Consider the following 27,465-nt stretch of genomic DNA (forward strand, 5'->3'; position numbering starts at 1 on the left):
TTCTTTTGTTTGGTGAGGATGTGGCTGAGCTATAGCAACAGTCACTTTCCAAAAGTGACTAATGACTAAAACTGATTGACACACTATGTAATGAGAAGGTCAGACAACAACACAATATTGAAGAAGCAGAGACGATATAGATAAAGGAGGCATACACTTTTGATTAGAGTTAATTATGGGGAATAGTAAAAGGTGAGAACTGAGTCTTGATTAAAGAGTTTCAGTGTTATTTTACAGAGTGGAGGGTGAAGAAATATTTTTGCAGAAGGACAAGATAGCAGAAAGGAATTCAGTGACTTGTCTAACCAAACACCCACACAAAGGCACACTCGCCCCAATCCCCATTCAATAGTACATCTCTCCAATAAGGCAACGAGCTAGCAGAAACGTTAGCACGCCGGGCGAAATGCTTAACTGTATTTTGTCTGCGGTTACATTCTGAGTTCAAATTCCGCCGAGGTCGACTTTGCCTTTCATCCTTTTGGGGTCGATTAAATAAGTACCAGTTACGTACTGGGGTCGATATCATCGACTTAATCCGTTTGTCTGTCCTTGTTTGTCCTCTCTGTGTTTAGCCCCTTGTGGGTAGTAAAGAAATAGGTATTTTGTCTGCGGTTATGTTCTGAGTTCAAATTCCCCTGAGGTCGACTTTGCCTTTTATCCTTTCGGGGTTGATTAAATAAGTACCAGTTATGCACTGGGGTCTATATAATCGACTTAATCCGTTTGTCCTTGTTTGTCCTCTCTGTGTTTAGCCCCTTGTGGGTAGTAAAGAAATAGGTACATCTCTCCAATTTCCCTCTTCACCTAATGGAACACTTATCCAATCTCCCCATGCATGACACACCTATCCAAACTCCATCACACATATTGGTACACCTACTAATCCCCACACAATAGAACTCCTATCCCCTCCTCACTCACTATGTCACATCTATCCAACTCCATGATATAGATAGATATAGACATTTGTTGGTCTCGATCTGTGCCTGGAAAATTTTGTGCCAGACTGCTGATAGCCATGCAGCATCTGCTGTGGTTCTACAGGCCCACACAGGAATGGCAGTCTTGCATGCAGTGACTGCATTTGAAGAAGCTCTCCACTGGTGCTACTCACTTTCCTTTTCTTTGAGCACACTTTTCTTGCGTGACAAGTTCCAGTTTCTCTTTCCCTCACTCCATCTCCTTGTGTAGTATTTGTTTTCAGCATAGGTAATCATTTGCGACCTCTTCCCATCTCAGAATGTACAGACCGTCTCCCTTGCAGACGTCCTTAAAATGAAGATGAAACCATCCTCATGCTTTGTATGCTTCATGGACTATGTGCCACTAACACCCTCTTCCAACTCCACGACAAAGTGTAATATTAACTACGTTATATCAAACAGACTTATGAGATTTGACTTTTGTTTGTAGTAGGTCAAGTTCTGTGCAGAGGCTACTTCTTCAACTCAAATTATTTAAGTAAATAAACAAAAGAATAAATTGGCTTTATGGTTGGGGGAACCCAATTTCCAGTTTCATCAATGAAACATGACTGTGACTAAGAATCTCATTGGTTTCAGGTTCAAACCTGCTGAGTAACACATTAATGAATTGCTTTCTAGCATATCCTTGGGTTGGTCAAAACCTTGTGAGTTTTATGGAAACTGTGGGGGTTTATTGTAGGGAGGGAGGGATTATTATTGCAACTTGATAGTAGACTTAACCCATTGCCTGATTTAACAGTCATCTGGCTCCTTTGGATGCCTTGGTAGAGTTGACTCTGTTGGAAGTATTTTAACCAGGCCTATATCTGTAGATAACTTCCTCAGTCTTCCTCTCACCCATCATGGAAACCTTAGTATGAGTATTACTCTTATATCTCTCACTAAGCCATTACAAATAAACAAAACAAAAACAAACAATAACGAAATTGAGGGAAACTGATGTTTATGGCTATTAAGTTTCTGTGGAATTGGACTGTTCAAAGGAGATTGTTTTTATTGTCAGTACCAAAGCACTGGAACCTGTGTCTTTTGATTTCATTGTTGTGCATTCTTGTTAATTACATTTGCTAATTCTCCAACCAAGTTTCTCTTAATTATACTGACCCCTCAAATGGTAAATAAGAGTTGTTATCAGAATAAGGAAAGTTCATTACATATCATGCAACCAGTTCAAAGAACGTGTAGTGTTGGATATTCTATAATTGTCTTATTTTATTCTGTTAATTACCAACAGTAGAAATGATATGAGATCATTAAGGCTCCATGCTCTTATGTAGTAGTCTGTAGTAGAATAGCAGCTTGCTGTTTATTATATAAGTTGAATAATACTACTTCATTAGTTGACAACTTTTGAAGTGTGAAATAAATCTCTGGTTAGATATTGACTAGTTAAAATTATGGATTACAAGAATTTTCACACTTCAGAAATTACTTTAATCAACCATGTCATTAATAAGAATCAGTCCACCTAAGTTAAAGGATAAATCTGCTCAGGTCTTTGATAAATTCATTATCTGGGTTGAAAGATATCTTAAACTTTGAACCAAATGGGAGCAATAAATTGGACTTATATATATTAAGTTTTGGAGATTCAGCAACTAGTTACTATGATGAAACAGAGTGGCCTGAAATTACAAAAGAGGAGGCAGAAGATGGCAACGTTTACTGTACAAGTGGAACAAATTTCGATGTTTCAAAATTACTAGTAGGGGATATACTCAGTGAATGAATAAGGCTATGTTTGTTGAAACAACTGCTTGGTCAATTAATTAATGAGAACCATCAGCAAAGAGGAGCTCCCAAGGGCAGCCCATCTTAAATTCCTCTGTTATGGCCTGGAGGACTATGATGAACAAGATGGAGCTGAGAACCAATCCTTGGTGAATTCCTACTTGTACACTGAATTCATTGCTATACCAAATAAGGGATAGTGAACCCTGTCACCTCTATACTTGGCTTTTGTTGACATAGAGAAAGCCTTTGACAGGATCCCCTGCTCCCTTATTTGGTGGTCAATGCTGAAGCTAGGGATAGATGAGTGATTAGTGAAAGCTGTATAAGCCATGTACAGGGGTGCTGTATGTAAGATGAAAATTGGCAACAAGTAGAGCAATGAATTCAGATGTACAGGTAGGAGTTCACTAAAGATTGGTTCTCAGCTCCCTCTTGTTCATTATAGTTCTCCAAACAATAACAGAGGAATCTAAGATGAGCTGCTTCTAGGAGCTTCTCTATACTGATGACCTTGATCTTATCACTGAATCTAAAGAAGAAATTTCAAGTGTGGAAGCAAGGTTTGGAATCAAAAGGCCTTAGAGTTAATTCAGCAAAGGCCAAGGTCTTTAGTTAGTAGGAAAACCGATAAATCACAAATCTCTTCAGAGAGATGGCTCTACTCGAAATGTAGAAAAGGTGTCGGCAGAAATTCAGTTAGGTGCAAGCTACAGACACATAAAAGGTGAAGCAGTATCAGAAAAAGGTTAACAGAGAAAGTAGTCTTTGTGTATAGCAAAAGTGTAGATACAATAAACACAAAGAATGTACAGAAAATAAACTTTGTCAAATGCCCTAGGGGATACTTTGAAGTAGCAGATATCTCCTATTACTTAGGTGACCAAGTTAGCAATGGAGGAAGATGCTCTGAGAGCATAGCTGCTAGAATAAAAATGGGCTGGGAAAAATTCAGAGAGCTATTACATTTGTGGTAACAAAGGGCCTTTTCCTCAGAGTGGAAGGCAGATTGTATGATGCCTTTGTGCAAACTGCCATGTTACATGCCAGTGAAACATAGGCTGTGACTGCAGAGGACATGCAAAAGTTTGAAAGAAATTAAGCTAGTATGCTCTGCTAGCTGTGTAATGTTAGTGTGTACATGCAACAGAGTGTAAGTGTCTTAAGACAAAAATTGGGTATAAGAGGAATCAGATGTAGCATGCATGAGAGATGGTAGTGCTTGGTATGGTCATGTGATGCATATGGATGAGGATAACTGTAAAAAGAAGAGCTGATCTCTAACTGAAGGGAACTTATGGAAGAGGTAAACCCAGGAAGGCATGGGTGAGGTGGTGAAATAAGATCTTCAATCACTTGCTATTTCCTCATGGAAGCAATTACAAGCGCCTGAGACTTCTCGCAATTTGTTGTGCTCAATAAGATACATCAAGCTAAGTGAAGTTGTAGTTGTGGACAGTGCTGATGACACATGAGAGGTGCCCATGCCAGTGTCATGTGATAGGCACCTGTGTCAGTGACATGTAAAAGGCACCTGTGCCTTGTAAAAGACACTCAGTGCACTCTATAAAGTGGTTGGTATTAGGAGGGGCATCTGGCCATATAAACCAAACCAAAACAGACTGGAGCCTGGTGTAGCTCTCTGGTTTATGAGCTCCAAACCATCTTACCCATGCTAGCATGGGTAACAGTTACTAAGTAATGAAAAGGATGAGTAAGCTAGTAAAACCTTTATATTGACATAAATAATATGTCCCACTATTGACAATGTCTTAATTATGAAATGATAGGATACTCTGCAAAGATTTGCTGAGAACCAATAGTATTAACCATATCAATGCACCAAAAGCCAAAACAAAAAGTTCTTTCTGGCACAATAAATGCACACAACTTGTTCATGGAGAATTGTCTTTGGTTCACAAAGACATTGTGAAAAAAGCTTGATATGAAATTTACTGTAAATCCTCTTAACATGCAACCTGTTGATGGAAACGAGTTTAATATAATTGGATTCTAAACATTGAAATAAACACTTACTGCTTAGTAGTTGAAGATCTTGCTGTCTGGAATTTCTGATTCTGCTTATCTCTGCATTGTCATGATATTAGTCGCTTGAGACTGAATTTGAAGCTAAACTATCACCCTTAACTGTGTCTGCTATTTTTCTTGATCAGAAATTTAATAGCGTAACTGATAAACCTTCAAAATTTCAAATATTTACTGATTCAAGCTAATCAATTTCTACAGAAACAATGGCCATACTCTGCCCCACTTAAAATCACTGTATTGAAGGCAGCAAATTTGCTAGAGCTAAATAATAAACTTTTGACTGAGAAAGAAATTATATTTTCAAAATCATCAACGTTTTCTCAAGTTGTAGTCATCAAATGAGGTGGCAAAAGGCATCTAGTGATTATGCATTTACTATTAGTGGATAAAAAGTGCTAAATGCATTTCTCATTCCACTCATTAGTGACATTATGTTTTAAGCCAGTTCATGGATATCATTATTTCAATACCGTAGGACAATTGTTCAGTATGTTATCAAATGACTATACCTATCCAGGAGCAACATTTTACAGTCTATGAAGCAAATAAGTAGTTATACATATAAAGGTAGAGGCATGATTGTGTGTGTAAAATGTTTGTTTTCTAACCATGTGGTCTGGGGTTCAACTTCACAGTGGCAGCTTGTGCAAGTGTATTCTACTATAATCCTTGCTTAACTAAAGTCTTGTGAGAGGATTTTGTAGATGGACACTAAAAGGAGTCCATTGTGTGTGTTAGTGCATGGGCGTGTCTACTCTTGACACATGTAATAGCTGTAAATGAGAGTCATACAGTTTTATATTTAAGCGATGAGGAATTATGTACATTATTTACATTATTTATATTTGATGGATATTTGACCTCATCTTGTTTGTTGTTAACACAACGTTTTGGCTGATATACCCTCCAGCCTTCATCAGGTGTCTTGCAGAATTTTCGAACCTGGGTTCTCATTCCTAAGGTATTTTTCGATGTTATTATTATTATTATTATTATTATTATTATTATTATTATTGAATGAGAGAGCAGTGCATGCCATCAAAGTGACACTGGGGTAAAATATACGAAGCCCAATATACCCATCATGACTACCCGTCTGATAAGGGCACACCAGGCACATGCATCACAACCATATGTGCGCGACATGGTGACCTCATATCAAGATAAACTGCACATGACCTTGCAGGTGGGGCCCAGTTAGAATTTTCTTCAGGTTGAGTAGCCCATCCCGCTCAAACGGTCCAAACCCTTGGGTTGTTTATTATTATTATTGTTGTTTATTATTATTAGGGTTGTTTATTATTATTATTGTTATTATTATTATTCAGGTCACTGCTTGGAATCGAACTCGGAATCTTAGGGTTAGTAGCCCATGCACTTAACCACAACGCTATATGCCCATGGGCATATGGCATAGTGGTTAAGAGTGTATGTGACTAACCCCAAGATTCCGAGTTTGATTCCAAACAGTGACCTGAATAATAATAACAATAATAATAATAATAATAATATCGAAAAACACCTTAGGAATGAGAACCCAGGTTCAAAATTTCCCCAAGACATCTCATAAAGGCTGGAGGGTATATCAGCCAAAACGTTGTGTTAATAACAATCAAGATGACGACAAATAGCCACCAAATGTAAATAGTGTAAATAATGTAAATGAGAGTCATGTTATACAAGTGGCATCATTGGATTCCAATCTTCCATGTAAACATCTGGCCATAAGGAAATATTATCTTGCTAAAAAAACAAGTGAGGACTGGGAGCAGGAAAGGCATTTGGCTATAGTAAATCTGCATCTGTGAATCCAATCTGGTCTATTCAAGCAAGGAAAGATGAATGTTAAAATGTTGATGTCATTAACTCTTTTGGAGTGAGAAAATGGAGTACTTTATTTTAGCAATGTAATGAGAGAAATTACTTTGATGCAGTGATATTCTTTGCTTTTATTCTTTTACTTGCACCAGTAATTTGACTGTGGCCATGTTGGAGCACCACCTTGAAGGGTTTTCTTAGTCAAACAAATCAACAAATCAACCCAAGGACTTATCTTTTTTTAAGCTTAGTACACATGCACACACACATAGATACATACATACATACATACATACATACATTCACACATACGTATATATATACACACACACATATATATATATATACATACATACATATATATATACATATATATATACATACATATATATATACATACATATATATATATACACATATATATATACATACATATATATATATATAATATATATATATATATATATATATATATATATATATATATATATATATATATATATACACATACATACATATACATACATATATATATATACATATATATATACATATATATATATATATACACACATATATGGGCAGATTTTTTATCAGTGATAAAAAATCTGCCCATGAGTAAAGATCTACTACCATGTTTTTACTGATAAAATTCACCTCTCTGTCTATACACCTACCCCCTTTGCAATGTTGGCAAATGGAATAAGTATAAAAATGAACATTGTCAATTTAATTAAAAAATTCCACATGTGGCTGAAGATTGCTCTACATTTTAAAACTGACGTAATACTTACATTGTTTAATTAAATGAAGTAGCATGAAACTATTGTACTACACTACCTTTGGATATCCTTGTTGCTTATTTTGATTATAATCACCCCATTTTATTTATATGGATAATGCCATACCAAATTCTGGTGCCTTTAACTTAAGTACCATATTCATCTGAATCTAAATTTTTGCCCAAGGTGCTACACAGTGGGACTGAACCCTGAACCATGTGGTTGGGAAGCAAATTTCTTACAATACGACCATACCTGTGCCTATGTGGAAAAAATAATAGGATCCATTATGAAAATTTGCAAGTTTTTCTCAAAAGTGCCAAAGTAGTAAGAACTCTTACAGTTCTCTAAAAATGTCAACAAGGAACAATGAATCAGTTACACTGTACCTTCATTTTTTTTAGAAATCCAGTTACTGTCAGATTTCAACAGACTGTGGTCACTATTTCATCTTCTGCCGCTTGGAGTCTCCAAAGAATTTGAATGTTTTGTTTGGTTAATTGTATAGTATTCAAAATGGATGACAAGTTTTACTGAAATTTGCAGCTAAAAGATATCAATGCCTTTCATTATTGACCAAATGTCTTTATGCAATTAAGAAATTGAAAGGAGTGTTGTAATGGCTTCATTATCAGTGTCAACACCTGGTCCATACCACCTGTTGAAATGGTTGCATCTGTAACAACATCAATAGGTTTTGTTCTAATGCAAAATAGGTAACCAATTTGCTTCTATTCACATCAATTGAATGATATTGGAAAGAAATGTCTGGCTGTTCAGTCAGATGTCCGAGACAAATCAATTAAAAAGTGACATTACCTGTTACTGCAAAAATTCTAACTTTTTACTGATACATAAGAATAGCCATCACTTACTGGAATGACAACCTTACCTACTTTTTGTTATTTTTGACCATTAAAAGTGCTAAACTGTGTTGTTAGAAACTACATCTTAAACCCATGTATGAAATACAATACTCACAGGAAAGAAAGAATTTGACTACAGCTGCTTTAAGCAGAATTTCTGAAGTTGCTGGAGATAATCAAATGATATCAAATAATGAGCACTCACATGTACACACACACACACCACACACACACACACACATGACAAGACTTCTCAAAGATATGGAACTTTGGTTTGGAGTGAAAAATTTTGAATATCAACAACATTAAGAAAACACAACACAGAGAAAACTGGACAGTGTGATGTATATAAAAACCTCATATTTATAACTGACCAAATTATTCTATCAACAGTGGCTGTCACTTGATATTGTAGCATGAAAAATAATTACTAAAATAGGTAATGCGTTAACAGCACCCAAATTACCCTTTCATAATTGCCATAACTCTAGCAACTTTTTAAGCTTTCATTTGATGTTTATCCTCATTATTCCCCTCATCAGTGTCCCAGGCTTTGTTTATAGTGAATATGGCACTCAATTTGAAAACACTGAATTTTTGGAATTGCTCTCAAATTTTGGCACAAGGCCAGCAATTTTAGGTTAGGTAGTGAGTCGATTACATCAATCCCAGTGCTCAATTGGTGCTTATTTTATTGACCCTGACAGGATGAGAAGCAAGGTCAGCTTTGGCAGAATTTGAACTAAGAAAGTAAAGACAGATGGAGTGCCTCTAAGAAATTTGCTTGGCTAATGATTCTGCCAGCTCACTGCCTTCAGCAGGTGGAATATTAAAAACAGATCAGAATAACTCATTATTTATCATCAAAGGAGCAAAATAACTGTTAATATGACATGGTGTGGACAACTACTCAGTTACATCTAATGCAAACAAACAAGATAACAGGACAGTAAAGTGTCTCACTTTTAGGAATATTGGATCATTGCTTTCTACAGTTTTAAACATGTTATAAATTTTGTAGCATAATATCTAACTTTACATGTGGCACTGCACTAGGAAACTTTGAAGAAACTGATGAACTCTGCAACAACGACAAAATGAATTCTTGACATAGAAAAATTAAAAGAAATGTTTTATACTAAAAAAGACAGCAAAAAATTAGAAATTTTCATCATCATCCTTTCACATCCCTCTTGCATGCTGGCATGGGCTGAATGGTTTAACCAGAGCTGGCAAGTATGAGAGTTGCACTAGGTTCCAGTCTGGGATGCTTTTAAAGGTATTAGTAATTTGAAGGTGGCGAGCTGGCAGAAACGTTAGCACATCGGGCAAAATATCTGTATATGAATGTTCTTTATGTTACACATCTTGTTTCTCTGTTTTTCCTTTGTTTGTAAAAAGTTCGTTTTCTATGTTTTTGTATTTTATGTTCTCGTTTCTCATTTTGTATACGTTTTTTTTCATGTCCTGTAACAATATATACATGTATACATACATATATATGTAGGTATGTACATATAAAAACGTATATATGCATATATTTATAAATTATTTATATTATTTTAGGATCGAGTGCCATGCATCCTTTTTCCAAGTAAGTTTTATCCTAATAATTACTATGCGTACTCTTATTCTGTCTCTTTTCTATCTATCTCCCTCTCTTGTTCTTCTTCCTTTCTGTTTTTCTCCCCCACCCTTTCCCTATTCTTCTCCTCTCCCCTTCACCGTTTCCTCTCTCTCTGTCTTCCTTCTTGACTCTCTCGTTGATCACACGTGACCAACAACCATGAATCTTTCTTTCTTCCACTTCCTTCCTTAAAACAAGATGTGCTTTTATCTGTCTCTTCTCAAGGCTCATTTTTCCAGTGTTCACCACTTCACATCGTCTTGGCTTAACAGCCTTCACCGTTTGTTTTTACTGTTTTGTTCTCAATGTTGTATTTTTGTTACCACTTTCACCCTCCACAAAAAATCCCGAATTTTATTTAATTTGCTTTGCAGGAAGGACTGTTTTAATGATGTTGCGTCTTGTCCTTACCTTCGAAACACAGAGTAGATAAAATAGGGGACAACTCATGAAGGGAATGTTCTTTATGTTGCATGTCTCGTTTCTCTGTTTATTTTTCATTGTTTGAAAAATGTTCATCTTCTATGTTTTTATTTTTTATGTTCTTGTTTCTCATTTTGCCTACGTTTTTTTTTATGTCCTGTACCCATGTATGTATATAATATATACATATATATGTAGGTATGTACATATATGTATGTATATATGCATATATTTATGTTATTTATATTATTATATATGTGTGTGTGCGTGCATGTGTATGTGTGTGTGTGTCTGTATTTGTGCCTCCCACCACTTCTTGACATCTGGTATAGGTGTGTTTACTTTCCTGTAACTTAGTAGTTTTGTAAAAGAGGCTGATAGAATAAATACTAGGCTTTAAAAAAATATTCACTTGGGGTCAATACATTTGAGTAAAATTTTTTCGATGTGGTGCCCCCTGATGGACACCAAACGCTTTCACCCTGAGTCACTCTGTTACTTCTGCTAAATAAAAAATATTTTCATGTTTTGAGTTCAATTTTTCCTACTTATACACAATTTCATCTTCATCTCTTTAATGCTTCTTAATGTTCTCTGTATTAAACATGTTAACACTTAGTTGCATTTGTATTTGAACTCTAATTATAATTATACTCTAATTATACTGTCATACCTATATATATATATATATATATATATATATATATATATATATATATATATATATATATATATATATATTATATATATATATATAACGGGAAAGTTTATGAAAATAAACAAAAGACGAAGGCAGGTGGAGTACAAACAAACAAATGTATTAGTTTAGCGCTCAGGAATAGAAATAGAAAAAGTCTTTTACATTTCGAGCCTACGCTCTTCGACAGAAAGGAACACTGAAAGAAACAAGGAAAGAAAAAAATGTGTGTGGTGGCTAATGATCTATCATGGCATATATATATATATATATATATATATATATTCTTTTGTTCTTTTACTTTTTTACTTGTTTCAGTCATTTGACTGTGGCCATTTGACTGTGGTCAAACAAATTGACCCCAGGACTCATTCTTTCTATGCCTAGTACTTATTCTATCAGTCTCTTTTGCCGAACTGCTAAATTATAGGGATGTAAACACACTAGCATTGGTTGTCAAGAGCGATGTTGGGGTGACAAACACAGACACACAAACACATACACACATACAAACACACATACATACACACATACATACATACACACATACATACACACATACATACATACATACATACATACATAAATATATATATAATGGGTTTCTTTTAGTATGTCTGTCTATTATCTATCTATCTAAATATATATACACACACACACATATATATACACTCTCCCTTTGTTTCAACATGACTGTAAATGAGCATGTCAGTCATCAGCATAGAGCAATGTTGTTCATTTCCACTTATCTAATGAGAATATCTTTGGCCAAAGAGAGATATGTAACTTGCAAAAAGGGTTCACAGCAGAAAAGGTATCCAGCTTTAAAAACCCTTTGACAAATTCCATTTGACTCGCACAACCATGGACACTAAACAGCGAATATAATGATGATACAATGTGTGTGTGCATGTTACGATATTTTGCAAAAGCATGTCCCCTTGAAAACTGGTGAGTGTTGGTGCCAGGAATAGTAGAAATTCATAGAAATTCTAACTTAACAATGTCTTATCAGACTCATGTAAGTGTGGAAAAGTAGATGTTGATTCTATTCTGATTCACAGTATATAATATGTATGTGTTTATTTATGTATGTATGTATGTACATATGTATGTATATATGTATGTATGTATTGTGTATTTATCTATCTATCTTCTATCTATCTGTCTATCTTTCCATCTGTCTGTCTATCTATCTATCTATCTATCTATCTATCTATCTATCTATCTATCTATCTATCTATCTGTCTATCTATCTATCTATCTATCTATCTATCTATCTATCTATCTATCTATCTATCTATATATATATATATATACACGCACACGATTTTTATTTTTACTTTTCCATCAGCAGAAAATTTCCAGAATGTGACTTGAAGGGTGAGATTAGCTCTTGAGTCTGTCAAGTTCTGTTTTCTCTTGTTTGTCTTACCAATCTATCTGTCTTTCTATTTAATTGCATGAAAAAAAATTGTGCGTGTGTGTGTATGTATGTATGTATGTGCATACATATATATCCCATTATCTTCAGTGCGTAAAATGGTGATTTGTGAGTGTTTATGTGTGTGTATATATTAATATATACATGAAATTGAAATAAAAAATGGCATGATATTCATAAACATTATAGAATAATTTGGTAATCAAAATTATTTTTCTCCCCACTACCAAACACAAATTATTATATTAATACCACTACCGCCACCACCACCACCACCACCACTGCCAATAATGTGATCAATAATAATGATCTTAATAATGATAATAGTGATGATGGTTTTAGTTTTGTAAGTTTTTTTTTGTTGTTTTGGCTTTGGTAATGGTATTGGTGTGGTATAGATTTTTCAGCTATCATCCTCAGAATAAATAAATATTTCATGGCAATTTCATGTCAAAAAGCTACAACAACACTACTACTAAAAAAAAAAAGTTTAAAAAAAATTAGGTTTGGTAGGATGAGTCGGGAGAGTTTTTACTGGAGTATTAGAGTGTGGAATAAATGCTATTGTGTTACCACAACTGTTTCTATTATATTCAGTACCACCTACACTATTACCAAAATCTCCAGCACCACCATCACAGCTGCCTTCATTACTGCCATGCCATTTTATAAATTATAGACGATTTGTATTTATGGTGCAATTCTGTTTGGGGATGGTGTTATCACTTATATCAGTTTTGCGGCTCCATAGTTTGGTTCGTGTTTTGGAAACTGGTCAGAAGTGCTGTTTAGTAGGAGCTGGGAATTGTTTCATTCTCAATATGTTCCCACTTCTTCATACTTTTACATTACTTAGCAATGTGTGAATAAATTTATGAGTATTCACATTTGTGTAAAAGTTACCATTTGTGATGAATGAAGAGTGTACATGTGATTTGTTTTAGTATATCTACCCATCTATCTATACATCCATCTATCTATACATCCATCCATCTGTCTGTCCATTTGTCCATCCATCCGTCCATCTGTCTGTCCATCTGTCTACCTACCTGCCTGTCTATCTCTCTGTCTGTCCTATCAATCTCTCCATCTCTCCATCCGGCTATCTGTCTCTCTCACTCCAGATATTTGTCGATTATCTCTCTAGTTATTTATATGCCAATTAACTTACTCATCTGTCTGTCAATCTACCCATTCATCAATCTGTCTGTCCTTCCAACCTTGTAATTTTCTTTCTTATCAAAAACATAACTGTATTCTAGTTTTATTGTTACTGTTGTGATTTTTATCCAATATGAAATTTCTAGCTTTTGTGTAAAAAAATTGAAGTTCCTTTATCCATCTAGATCTTCATAGTCATGTTCAGGGATGAAAGGATGGTTGTGTGTGGTGCTGCCTTTCTACAGAAGGCATAGTCGACGTGATTGTTGCTAACATTATCACTGAAATTTAAATTTTCACAAATTCATACATCATCTGTCATGTACTTATTTTTGTCTGCGACTAATATAGAAACATACAGCTCTCAATAGACACTGCAGGATGTTCCATTCACCATTTGGAGATCACAATAGTTTCAGTGCTTTCTGAATGCATTGTTCCCTCTAGCACTGGTTAACGGCATTGTTTCTGCCAAGGGATGCCCAGTTTATTTTGTTTTCCTAGTTATACTTTGAAGATTTCTACTTCTTTATAAATGACAAACACCTTCCAATTCTATTGATACTATTGGCAGAAACACAATGTGAGAATGAACATCATCAAAGCTAATGGGAAACAGAGATTACTGTATGGGGAAATGCATTTTAGATGTGATCAGTAACTTGACTATTGTGTTTTCATGCAGAATAAATAGATATTCACTTAACAAATCTTTCATTATTATATAGCTGTACAGTATAGTGAAGGCAATATTTTGTTGAAGAGGTCAGAATAAAGTGAAAACAGCTTTCACTCTCTTGCTTTGCCAGTTAATGAAAATATGATTGGTCATTGACAAACACAATTTCATCTTCATCTCTTTAATGCTTCTTAATGTTCTTTAATGCTTCTTAATGTTAGAGATAAACAAATTATATATAAGCAAAAAATACATATACATACCAATAAATTTTTGCATACAGGTACCAATACATACTCTTTTACTCTTACTCTTCTACTTGTTTTAGTCATTTGACGGCGGCCATGCTGGAGCACGGCCTTTAATCGAGCAACTCGGCCCTGGGACTTATTCTTTGTAAGTTCAGTACTTATTCTATCGGTCTCTTTGCCGAACTGCTAAGTGACGGGGACATAAACACACCAGCATCGTTGTCATGCGATGTTGGAGGGACAAACACAGATATACAAACTCACACACACACATATATACATATATATACATATATACGACGAGCTTCTTTCAGTTTCCGTCTACCAAATCCACTCACAAGGCTTTGGTCGGCTCGAGGCCATAGTAGAAGACACTTGCCACACAGCCACTCCTGCGCCTATATACATGCATTTTCCGCGTATACATTACATCTAATCACCCATCTTGGCCATGCTGTTAATGTCAGAAATCATTTAGCAGCATGATATAATGATTAGAAAACTCAAAATTATTTATACTTATAAATTGAGGATATAATCATTAACAGGATTACATCAGTGGCTAGCGTATAAAAAATTGACCATATCAGTAAAATTAATTTTTAAGTATATAATTATAAAAATATAATTATAATTAGTGGCACTAGAATGTCAGCTACTATATGCTAGAAGTAAATGTCAAATACCTACAATCCACTCTAAATTTGTTTTCTGTTTATAACCCAAGGCCAAATGCTATGAAATGAGCAAGAAGATTTACAAATTTTGGATAATCCTGTATCTTTAAATTTTTAGCGCTCTGTAATGAAGATTTCTTTGTATTCCTCTGTAGTGCTAAACCAACAATATATAAGCAAAAAATACATATACATACTGATAAATTTTTGCATACAGATACCAATATATACATGCATTTCCCGGGCACACGTTACATAGGTAATTAGATGTAATATATATGCAGGAAGTGCATGTATGTATTGGTATCTGTACGCAAAATTTATCAGTATGTATATGCGTTTTTTGCTTATATATTGTAAGTTTATCTTCATTACAGAGCACAAAATCTCTGTAAATTACCAAATTACGGTAATTTGTCCTGTACTTATTGCTCATGTGTCTACATAATTTTCACTCGTTGGTGATGTCCTGAACTTGATGTATTTCATAAATATAAACAGCCGGAGTGGCTGTGTGGTAAGTAGCTTGCTTACCAACCACATGGTTCCGGGTTCAAGTCCCACTGCGTGGCACCTTGGGCAAGTGTCTTCTACTATAGCTTCAGGCCGACCAAAGCCTTGTGAGTGGATTTGGTAGACGGAAACTGAAAGAAGCCCGTCGTATATATGTATATGTGTATATATATTTGTGTCTGTGTGTCCCCCAACATCACCTGACAACCGATGCTGGTGTGTTTATGTCCCCGTCACTTAGCGGTTTGGCAAAAGAGACCGATAAGATGGTAAACTAGGCTTACAAAGAATAAGTCCTGGGGTCGATTTGCCGACTAAAGGTGGTGCTCCAGCATGGCTGTAGTCAAATGACTGAAACAAATAAAAGAGTAAAAGAGTAAAAGAGCCATTGCAATGTGATACCATAAAGAAAAAATTTAATCATCACTAAGTGTGACTAAGGATGCTGAAGCATCTACATCGCCAGAAATAAGAGTTAAAACACTCTTAATGCTGATGGGAGGCATGGTCATGGGGCAGTTGCCTCCCCTGTCATCATGTGTATATACATTTTGTGCTTATACTACACCATTAAGAGCATTTTAACTCTTATTTCTAGCAATGTAGGCACTTTGGTATCCTTAGTCCTACTTAGCAACAATACCCATGCCAGGATGGACAATGGATGTTAAATGAGTCATGCCCACAATGTATTGCTGCACAGAAAACTTTCAGCTGTGCAGTGAAATCTAGCACTTGCCCACTATAGCAGTGCAAAATCCCTACAGCAGCGATCTCTCAGGAAGATGCAGAACACTTGGTAGGAGGATCAAATGACAGCAAGAAGCTTTACCATCTTATGAAGCAAGTTTATGGGCCGAAGAGCTCCACATCATTTCCTTTGCTTTCCAAGGAGTCTTTCTACTCTATTTACTAAATCAACAGAAATCACAGGTTACTGGATCAAACACTTCTCTGAACTCCTAAACCATGAGTCAGTTGTGGAGGAAACAGTGATTGATACTATGCAACAAAGACCTATCATTGGCTCCTTAAATTCCATGCACTCAATAGATGAGGTAATGAGAGCAATGAGTAAACTGAATCTTGGTAGGGCACCTGGAAGGGACGGAATTTGTGTTGAGGTCTTGCAATTTGGTGGTGATGACATCATACAGTCCCTTCATTAACTATAAAAGTAGTCTGGAGGGATGGTGCAATGCCTAAAGACTGGAAGGATGCAATTATTCTTCCTCTCTATAAAGGAAAAGGAGCCAGAACAATGTGTGCTAACTACAGAGATATTGCTCGTCTATCACCTGCTGGCAAGGCACTGGCAAATATTCTTCTTACCCACCTGAATGGGTGTCTCAAAATGATGTCCTATCTGAATCTCAATGTGGCTACCAATGTGGTAGAGGGACAATGGATATGATTTTCAGAGTAAGACAGATGCAGAAGTGCTATGAGCAGAATATGGATCTTGTTCAGGTATTCATTGATCTAATGTAGGCCTTTGATGCTGTGAATACAGCCTTGCTATGGAAAATACTTTGCAAACTTGGATGTCCAGATCACTCTGTATCTATAATTAAATCATTTCATGATAGGATGGAGGCTTGGGTCAATGTTGGTGGTGATATGGAGGGATCCATTCCTGTAAAGACTGGTGTCAAGCAGGGTTACATCCTTGCCCCAACTCTCTTTTCTTTGTACTTTGCTGCTGCTTTTACTCATGTTTTTGCTAAGGTTAGCTCTCTGGGAATATATGTCAAGTATTGATCTTCTGGCCACCCCTTTAACCTCTGCTGATTTGCTGCCAATTCAAAAGTTGTCCAGTCTTTTATTCATGATCTCATTTATGCAGATGACTGTGACTTAGTCACTAATACAGTGGATGACATGCAAATATTTAAGAATCGTATTTCTGCTTCTTGCAAGGCATCAACACTCAGCATCAACCTGGACAAGACTGTTGTAATATTTCAGCCTGCACCAGGAAATCCATATGTGGGATCAGCTATCTTGGTTGAAGGAACAATTCTGGGCAGCACACTCAGCCATTCTTGCTCCCTGGATGATGAAATATCTTTCAGGCTGCAGAAAGCAACTGATTCCTTCCAGTCTCTTGAGTCTCGTGTCTAGTCCCAGCATGGCATCACAAGGCAAGCAAAAGTTGCTGTGTACTGTGCATGTGTACTGGCATCACTCCTTTATTCATGTGAAACATGAACCCTTTACAAACATCATTTAAGGGTCCTTGAACGCCTTCATCAGAGATGTTTGAGACAAATTCTTAATGTTGGCTGGACTTTAAAAACTCCAGATGCACAGGTCCTGAGAAAAGCTGATATCTTGGGTATTGAGGTGATAGTGCACAGGCACCAGTTATGGACACCTTATTAGAATGAAGGATAGCAGGATCCCTAAACAGATCCTATATGGGGAACATTTTAGTGGAAAGAGACCCTGGCAGAAACAAAGGCTGTGATTTAAGGATTGTGTCAAGTCCTCTTTAAAGGCCTGTGATATGCAGGAGACTGACTGGGAGAACAATGCCTGTCATCATCACAGATGGAGGAAGCAGGTTAAGGAGGGGGTCAACACCTTTGAGAGAGCACGTATTCTGCATGAAGAACTTAAGCATGCTGCTCAAAAGTACACTGGTGTAGAGAATGGTGAAAGCTTGGTTTGCAATGTTTGCAGTTGTGTATGCTTGTCAAGAGCAGGGATCATTAGCCACCAACAGAGCTGCAAATGCAAAATATAAGTTAGTCCTTGAGCGCACAATGTTCCTGAAGGTCAGCAATGGTCTTCCTTGGTCACGAGTGGATGGCCATCATGTATGTATGTATATATATATTTGAGAGTGTGTGTGTGTATTATTTTTAAACAGAATGCAAACATTGATCAAAGATTTATGAAGATATCTTATGTTTCAAAATTAAGCTAATAGCTTGTAGAAATACGTACAGTACAAGAGTTTCTTGTATCAAACTTTGGGGGGTTTGCAAAAACAGAATGGCGATTAATCTTACCTTTTTGTGTTCAGTAAATGAAGACTTTATTTGAATTATACCCCTCTATGGTGGTGTTCTTTATGTCCATTGTCAAGCTTGTTCAAGAAGATCTATGCTCAATGCCATTCCATACATGACCAACCAATTTTTTGATATGTATATCAGTGCCTACCTTATTCAATGGCTTTTCATTTTAAGATTGTAAAGTATGACTAAGGCAGAGTTGCTGCTATCTCTTACTGTAAAGAGGTTCTATTAGCTCATTTATTTTTACCTATATTAGACAAAAATGTACATAAACTTCTTCTCTATTGTTTTTTTCATCAGTATTTAGCCAGATATATGTAAAAACTATTAATAGTCGATCTGTCTAAAGAGAAAATCATAAAGACATAAATTTCCTGAATTTCTCCCATACTGTCATTATTTTCCATACCTCAGTTTATGCCATTCTGATGAATGAAACTGTTTTATGCAAGATTACCCTTGGCTAGAAATTTTAAGAACTTTGTAATAAGTAGACATGATAATAAATAAACGCATATATTCTAAGAATCTTTTTCCTTATTCCTTAATTTCAAATTCAAGCTTCTTCTCCCATCAAATATTATGAAGAAATGGTTATCTCCCTTGCATTAACAGTCTGCTATTGACACCATTATATAAAAAGTTCGCTACATAATCCAGGAGGTGCAATGGTTCAGTGGTTAGGGCAGCAGACTCGCGGTCTTGGGATTGCAGTTTCAATCTCCAGACCGGGTGTTGTCAGTGTTTATTGAGCGAAAACACCTAAGGCTCGAAGAGGATCTGGCAGGGGGTGGTGAAAAACCCTGCTGTACTCTTTCACCACAACTTTCTCTCTTTCTTCCTGCTTCTGTTGTACCTGTATTTCAAAGGGCCAGCCTTGTCACACGTTGTGTCACACTAAATCTCCCCGAGAACTACATTAAGTTAGATGTGTCTGTGGAGTGCTCAGTTTCTTACACGTTAATTTCATGAGCAGGTTTTTCCATTGATTTTATCAACTGGAACCCTCGTCGTCATAACTGATAGAGTGCCACGACAACACAATCCCACTGAAATCAAATTAGCTGCACTTTAATAACAAATCATTTATTTACTGAGGCAATTTCTTCTTCTTTCTTTTTTAAGCTGTCACAACAAAAAATGCATTTCATCACAGCATACCAGGAATCTTTGTACTTCATAAGTTTCACTGAATTTTTAATTTCATGTTGTGTATCTCTGCCCATAATAATATACAGTTGGGTGATCTTTGTATTTTAATTAGGCTGTAGAAGTCTCCAAATTGCGATATGGAAATCAAATATTTTAAAATCAGCAAGGCTGGCATTTTTCAAGGCATGTGTAGAGAGCATTCTTCCCTATACTCTCTCTTTTACTTGTTTGTCATTTGACTGCAGCCATGCTGGAGCACCGCCTTTTAGTCGAATCAAATCGACCCCAGAACTTATTCTTTGTAAGCCTAGTACTTATTCTATCAGTCTCTTTTGCCGACTCACTAAGTTATGGAGACCTAAACACACCAGCATCGGTTGTCAAGTGATGTTGGGGGGGGGGACAAACACAGATGCACAACATATACACTCACATGCATATATATATATATATATATATATATACAACAGGCTTCTTTCAGTTTCCGTCTACCAAATCCACTCACAAGGCTTTGGTGAGCCCAAAGCTATAGTTGAAGACACTTGCCCAAGGTGCCAAGCAGTGGGACTGATCCCGGAACCATGTGGTTCATAAGCAAGCTACTTACCACACAGCCACTCCTGTGCCTATATGGGGACAGAAACCAAAACTAAGAAAGGCTTTTAAACAGATTGCTTGGTGCGAATACTCAGACCAAAGATTCTAGTCATTTTTGTTTTTATTGCTCAATGCAATGTACACTTTTGTGACCAGGCCATATCAAATGAGGTCTGTTCAATCTTCCAAAATTTGTAGCCTTGTACCTATATTACAAATCTACATCAAGAATTTGGTAGAAATCAGACCTAATCCTTGAGAAATGATGGTTAAATACTTTAGACTTTTTATCTGTAGCACCTTTTTGTTTTCCGTCAGAAAGTAATCTGAAAAGAAGAATCTAATTAAATGTTAGACAATAAACAGCTTCTTGTGTGCTTGCTTGTTTTATTTTTCATTTTCTTTTCTTTTTTCTTTTTTTTTTCTTTTTGTATGAGTCTTGATTTCAGAAAAGATACTTTTCTTAGAAGAGACAAAATGAAAAATAAAAAATTAAAAAAAAAAAGAGATGGAGGTGGGGAGACAATACAAAACTGTGGAACTGAAACAGAAAAGTAAGGAAGCTTTATTTCTAACTGGTGAATTCTTTAAACAAATCTTTTATTGTTGGCTTTTGATTCTGTTAGGATTTTTGGGGGTTTTATTGTTTTCTTTAAGAAGCTAATGAATTTATCTTTTTTTTTTGTTTTTATTGTTTTTTTTTGTTAGATTTTTGTTTTTAATTCCTTCAATGAAAGAAATTGTATATATGTGTGTGTGTCAGTCTATTTATCTCTAGCTTATCTATCTAGCTATTTGTTTGTCTCTATATGTGTAGACAGAAACTGACAAACACACACATGTATAAATATGATTTGTAACTGAGAGAGAGAGAGAGAGAGAGAGACACTTGCTGTCCTGGGTAAGAATTTTATTTTGTAATTGAGTGTGTTAGGGTTCAATACCACTGTGTAGTATCTTTGGCAAGTGCCTTTCACCAGAGTAATGAGTGAACCCATGTTTTGTAAGGGAAACTGAGTGGTTGGAAACTATGTGCAATTCTGTTAGCTGAACTTGTTCCTGGTTCTATGATACTAAATTCATTATTTTCAAATTTAATTAAAAGAAAGGTGGCGTATTTCAACAGAATTACGATAACAAAAGAGTTAATAGTGCTTGGTGTTTATGGAATACCAAGCCATGTACACTATATAGTCCCAGTATATATGAGGGGGTATTGAAAAGTTCCTGGCTTTAAGGGTATTGGGAAATGCTTAGTTGGAGACCCAACCTTCCCAGTCCTTTTACAGGGCTTAGAAAAACTGAAGGACAGCTGCAATAAGTGTGTGACTCTGAGAGAGAAATATATTGAATAAAATCATAATTAACTGATCTTCTTGTATTTTCTTTTGCCCAAAGCCAGGAATTTTTCAGCATTCCTCATACTCTTTCTTTTACCATTAACCTGGGATGTGAGTGAGAATGTGTGTGTGAGAAAGAGAGACAGGGTGGTAACGAGTGTGTGTTTATTATTGGGTACAATGACTCTCTCAAGAAATAACAAAATCTGTTTTAACTCTATTTCACATCAAAACATCTTGCAAACACATGACTTTAAATTTTAAAGAAAATCTTTCAAGATGAGAGAATTAGATGACATTTTACTTTTGCTTCTTGTGATATGGTCTATTATCTATGTAATGTGATAAAGTATTGTGACAGCTACTGGTTAAATATCCACTTTGTAATATCAAACAAACTTTCATATTTCTCGGTCTGCGTAATTGGTATTTTAGTATTTTGAAAAATCTAATTCTCTAATTCTCACTTCCAATACCATCATGTCAGAATCAACCACTAACATTATGAATGCCACCAGGCTGATCGTAGAATTACTACTGTTGCTACTATTACCGCTCCTACAAATTATTACTAATATTATTTAGTTGTACTTGAAAATAGCTATGATACTGTCTAAAGTAGTTCTTGAAGAAGTTACTCATCTTTACCAATTGAGAAAACTTTATTTTCTTGGCATCCATCAAAATATTTCAGTGATGGGTAAAGAACAACATTTTCTTGTTCAATGTCCAGTCAGCAAGTTCTCTCACCTCCCAAACTGTAGCTTAGTTCTCTGATTTACACAATCCTCCTATTCATAATTTTTCCACTGAAATGTCTCTGTAAGTAACATCCCTGCACATAAACTCATTAAATTTGTTAACCACTTTAACTTCTAAATTGACTTTGAATATTGCCAAGAAAACTACCCTCTGAATCCTTTTCAGTCCTATATACACAGTTATAAAGTATCAGAATATGAAAACTTCAACCCAGTAAGGTAATGCGTGTTTTCCCCTTTAAATATGTAGTAAAATTAACTTTAAAAACCTTACAATATTTCCCCCACCACTGGTACCTATGCCTACCACAGGCAGTCTGTGCTAACTGCCAAACTTACCACTCTCTCTTCAGTCATTATCAATCATCATCTTTTACATCATCTTAAGTCTTTCTTTTTTCCTGACTACCAACACCTGTTGTCAAGTAGTTGGATGATAAATACCAAGCACAAACATATAAATATATATCTTTGCCCAAGCTGCCATGCAGTGGGACTGAACCCAAAGCTTTGTGATTGGGAAGTAAACTTCTTTACCACTCAGCCATATATTCTAAATCTTGCCAGCTGAGGTGAATATGCTTTGCTGTAGAGATTCAACAAGACTGGAACCTGTCTATCCCTTTCACCAGTTGACTTTAAAACCAATATCCATTCCTAACTGCATTATTTTTCTCTTCCAAAACCCTGGGTTCACTGATACTCTTGACGTTTTTAGATTTTAAGTACCCATAGATTGAATTCCATCAACAGATAGCAAGAATAATTTCAGTTAAATGAAAATTTCCTTCTTACTGTATTACATTGCAAAACACTACTCTCTCTCTTTCAATTACCACTCACTTCTCCAAGACTTCCTCCATCACCACTACCACCCTATATAAAGTAGCACATGTACTAGGATTCCCCTACTCGATTTTTTTTTTGTTTTTTTAATACCCCTGCTGAAGATACCGTGTATCCAGAAGGTACTCTTGTCTAAATTTGCTAGCTTAATGGGGGGGGGGATCACATATGGAATATAATGATTTGAAAATCTTCCATTAACTGAGATTATGCCTTCAGTTAAAAGTTAAAAACTCATTTTAGAGTTCAAAATCTTAAAACAACAAAGTAAGATAACTCTAATGTCTGTTTTCAAATTAGAAGGATAATCTTTGCGTATCAGAAACTTTTAATTCCCTATATTAAATACATGATATTCAACATTGATTGGGTGCTTAGCATACAGAACACACCCTTGGGGTATTTTTTACATAGCTTTATTGTTTATATTTATAATCATCAACACTACAATCACCAACTCTCTCATATATGTATACACACACACACACACACACAATCATCATCCTTTAATGTTCACGTTCTATGTTGGTATGGATTCGATGGTCTGAAAACTGCATTATGCTCCTATGTCCATTTCATCATGGTTTCTGTGACAGCATGCCTTTCCTAACACCAACCACTTTAGAATGTGTTGGGGGTCTTTTTATGACGCCAGCATTAGTGAGGTCACCATATTAGCTTGCAAGGCTAAGACCCACTTCAAATGAGAGGAGCTATAATACAGAGAGAGGGAGGCTGATTTATGCTTGGAGATGAGAGGTTATAGTGTGAGTGAACAGAAGTGAACAGGTTTTTTGCTGTAGAGAAGCTACATATTTACTCACATTGTAGAAAAATGGGTGGGAGTAAATGGTGTCGAGCTGGAGAGGGACAAAATAGTAGTGATGGTCTATCAGAGTGGACCCTCAAAATACAAGGTCAGTAAAAGTGAGTAGGTACAGGAGAAAAAGAGGTGGGTAAAGGTAGCAGTTGTGTCTGAGAGATGAGGTAACATTCCTTGTTTCATGCTTGCACGGGTTAGATGGAATTCGTTGAAACAGTTTTTCTATGGCAGTTTGCCTTCACATTGTTAATCCTGGCTCTGAAAAGTAATAGTTCTCCCTGGCCAGACATGTTTTCCTGAAAGACTGGAACTGAGAAAAACAGCTTTTATGTCTGTGACATTCATTTATAACTACAATGTGATGTCAAGACCAGGACACACACACACACGATGGACTTGTTTCAGTTTCCATCAACCAAATCCACCCACAATGTGGAAAACATCTGCATACAATGAGACTGAACCCAAAGCTTTGTGATTGGGAAGTAAACTTCTTAACCGCACAGCCATATATTCTAAATCATGCCAGCTGAGGTGAATATGCTTTGCTGTAGAGATTCAACAAGACTGGAACCTGTCTATCCCTTTCACCAGTTGACTTTAAAAACCAATATCCATTCCTAACTGCATTATTTTTCTCTTCCAAAACTCTGGGTTCACTGATACTCTTGACGTTTTTAGATTTTAAGTACCCATAGATCGAATTCCATCAACAGATAGCAAGAATAATTTCAGTTAAATGAAATTTTCCGACTTACTGTATGACATATGCAAAACACTACTGCATTAAATAAATATGTTACCATGGTTACTTTGGTTCTTTTTAATGTTTACCTTTGCTTGTAGGAAACCCTTACTCCTACAAATCATATGATAGCTTTATTTCCTTAGATGGAATATTTATGAATTGTTCAACGTATCAAACGTCTTTTCTATTCATGCTGAAGAATCAAGTTTCAAATATTTTCTCCCAATTAAGTCAAAACTCCTCAATCTACTCCACCTACCTTGTCTAAACTACTCTTATTGCTCAGAACCTCAATGTATTCTACCGTATTTTCTCTCATCCCACCACTCACCAATTTACTCTAGTATATCTTGTCTAAACTCCTTTCATCTCACAACTTTCTGGTGTACCCCAACGTACTTTGTCTTAACTGGTATCATCCTACAACTTACCTACGTGCTTCATTATAATTTGAATTATTCTTATCCCACAACTCACCAATGTACTTACCAATACTTTTGTCCACAAACAGTCTTCTTATATATCTCTACTATGCATTTTTACAAAAAACGATTTATTTCAAATGTTGGTGATAATGTTGTTGATTTTGTCTTATCTCTACCTTCAACAATGTTTTCTTTGTCAAATATTCTTACTACAATACTTAGGAACAATTGCTAACAGTCTTTCAAGTCTGACTAAAACGATTGTGCAATTTTTTATTGAACAACCTGCACAGATATTTGCATATAACGATCAAATGTTTGTATTGTACATGAGCTTAGACTCTCTATCAAATCGACATTGCCTGTACAGGTGCGCAGTGAGCTGAGTGTCAAAAGTCAAAGTGGCCACAGAGCAAGGTGAAATGAAGTGTTTGCTCATAGAATGAAATAACTCAGTTTTAGCATAACTACAAAACTGTTTTCTCTGGTCTTGGTGTTGTTCATCTTTTATAATCTGTCAGTGAAGACGGTGCAATACTAGTATAGTTTAGTGAGATAGATTTCTGAGTCTCTTTAGTTTTCGTTTTTATTCCAGATCTAAATTCCCTTCAATGTTTCGCCAGGATTTATCATGTCAACAGGATGGGTGTTGGAGGTTGGTAGAAATGGTCTGGTGCTAATGACAAGCTGGCAGAAACGTTAGCACACCAGGCGAAATGCTTAGCGGTATTTCATCAGCCGCTACATTCTGAGTTCAAATTCCGTCGAGGTCGACTTTGCCTTTCATCCTTTCAGGGTCGATTAAATAAGTACCAGTTACACACTGAGGTCAATATAATCAACTTAATCCGTTTGTCTGTTCTTGTTTGTCCCCCCTGTGTGTGGCCCCTTGTGGGCAGTAAAGAAATAAATGGTCTGGTGGACAAAATCTGCTACCTACCTTCAATTATAATAATCTTTTCCACTATAGGCGCAAGGCCTAAATTTTGAGGGAGGAGGCTAGCTAATAACATTGATCCCACTGCTCGTATTTTTCATATTTTATCGATGCAGAAAGGCTGAAAGGTAAGGTTGGCCTTCATGGGACATAAAACTGGAAGAAATGATGCCAAGCATTTTGCACAGTGTGTTAATGACAAGAGTCTCAGGAGATGAATGGACTATGTCAGGCTGTTTTGTGATACCATACATGAAGACAAATGGTTCAGTGGTACCCTAAGAGCCTATATAATTTATAAGGCATGATCAATATTCTACTTTTGCCGACAGAATTTTGGAGATTAGTATTTTAAGAATAGAATGAAAGAAGGAAGCTAAATTTGTTAGATGCCTTTTGTAGGATTATGTAGAGGACTTTTCATGCATAACCAGTATATACTTTTACATATATTAGGTCGTCAAGTATGAAATTTGTAGTAAGGTATATTGTAAGCGTTGACAGCTGCTCATTTTGTGCCATTATTATATTTTGACAATCTTTATTTCTTGTTAGAAAGCTGACACATCTATTTCTTTATTCTAACTCATTTTGCACTTTATAAAGAGTTTATAAATCATCTTTTGCTATTTTTGTTTAGAGATAGACAAGTTGGAAATTCGTACAGGTTTGAAATATGAGTTCTTTCTTGGAAATAGAACATCGCAGACAGCTCGGAATATTAACGGAGCTTTTCATTGTAATGCTATAATACAGCAGACAGTATCAAATTGGTTTGCAAAATTTCGTTCTGGTAACTTTGACCTCACAAATGAGCAACGTGGTTGACCAGAAACAAAGGTTGATAATGATGAACTGAAAGCTACTGTCAAGTCAGATCCATCTCAAAGTGCCCTTGAATTATCGTTGTTGTTTGGTGTTAGCAAATAATCAATATTGACTCACCTAGTTCAAATCGGTAAAGTGAAAAAGTTGGATAAGTGGGTTCAATGAAAATCAGAAACAGCAACATTTGGAAGCCTGCATTATGCTACTTTCTCGTCAAAAAAATGAGTCGTTTTTGAATTGAATTTTAACGTGATGAGAAAGTGATCCAATGTAAC

General features: G+C 35.8%; 1 long non-coding RNA gene across 1 annotated transcript; it reads right to left on the minus strand.

Annotated features, from left to right (window-relative positions):
• Positions 1 to 643: 643 nt before the first annotated feature.
• Positions 644 to 27,092, minus strand: LOC118765199. The gene is made up of 3 exons (XR_005001064.1): positions 26,960 to 27,092; positions 18,241 to 18,245; positions 644 to 654 (listed from the first exon to the last, which is right to left on the minus strand). It is a non-coding gene; the product is annotated as an uncharacterized LOC118765199 (long non-coding RNA).
• Between the last annotated feature and the right edge of the window lie 373 nt (positions 27,093 to 27,465).

This window comes from Octopus sinensis, linkage group LG10 (genome assembly GCF_006345805.1).
Source record: "Octopus sinensis linkage group LG10, ASM634580v1, whole genome shotgun sequence".
In the NCBI taxonomy this organism is placed as follows: domain Eukaryota; kingdom Metazoa; phylum Mollusca; class Cephalopoda; order Octopoda; family Octopodidae; genus Octopus; species Octopus sinensis.